We start from the raw sequence: 698 nt of genomic DNA, 5'->3' as shown, positions 1-698 counted from the left end.
AAAAAAAACAACAAAGACAAAACCGTCACTGCTGTGGGAATGACAAAAACAAATGGAGTAAATAAGGAGGATAATTACGCAAAAGGAAAAACTAAGGAGAAAAAAGAGATAAGTCCCTTCAGAAATAAGAAGATTGTAAAATTCCAAGAGTTTGGAGTGGAGCCGTCTTCTGTTGTGGACGTCTCGGCGCGGTGATTGCGCCCTCCGCAAATGCTTTTTGGGGTAAGGGCTTCCCAGATTAACAGTTATGAACAGCAAGCCCAGACCGCAAAAAGATTTGTGAAGGACATGATCTGCTGCTGCTGCTGCTGGAGACTCCGTGACACCCGGGCTGCCTCCTCTGCCTTCGCTCCCGTGGATTTATCTCCCATCCCGGCTCGCTCGCTCAATTGTATCTCCAGCCTTTGGCAAACCCGAGGCGAGTGTTTCCTCCTCCGCCACGCGCTCACGGCAGAAAAGAAAAGAAGAGGAGAGGATGGATAGATGGATGGATGGATGTAAGACCGAAAAAAGAAAGAAGAGGTGTCTCCGAGCTGCTGCCGCTGCTGCTGCAAACGAGAACTGTCCAAGGTCCTCCACTCCTTCTCCAGCTTAAATTCTCCCCTTTCTCCTCTTCCATCCTGAACCCACCTCTCTCTCTCTCTCTCTCTCTCTCTCTCTCTCTCTCTCTCTCTCTCTCTCTCTCTCTCTCTCTCTCT

The sequence above is a fragment of the Austrofundulus limnaeus genome, unplaced genomic scaffold (assembly GCF_001266775.1).
Source record: "Austrofundulus limnaeus strain Quisiro unplaced genomic scaffold, Austrofundulus_limnaeus-1.0 Scaffold1129, whole genome shotgun sequence".
Taxonomy (NCBI): domain Eukaryota; kingdom Metazoa; phylum Chordata; class Actinopteri; order Cyprinodontiformes; family Rivulidae; genus Austrofundulus; species Austrofundulus limnaeus.
The sequence above is the reverse complement of the archived record's forward strand: the minus strand, read 5'-3'. Positions refer to the sequence as shown.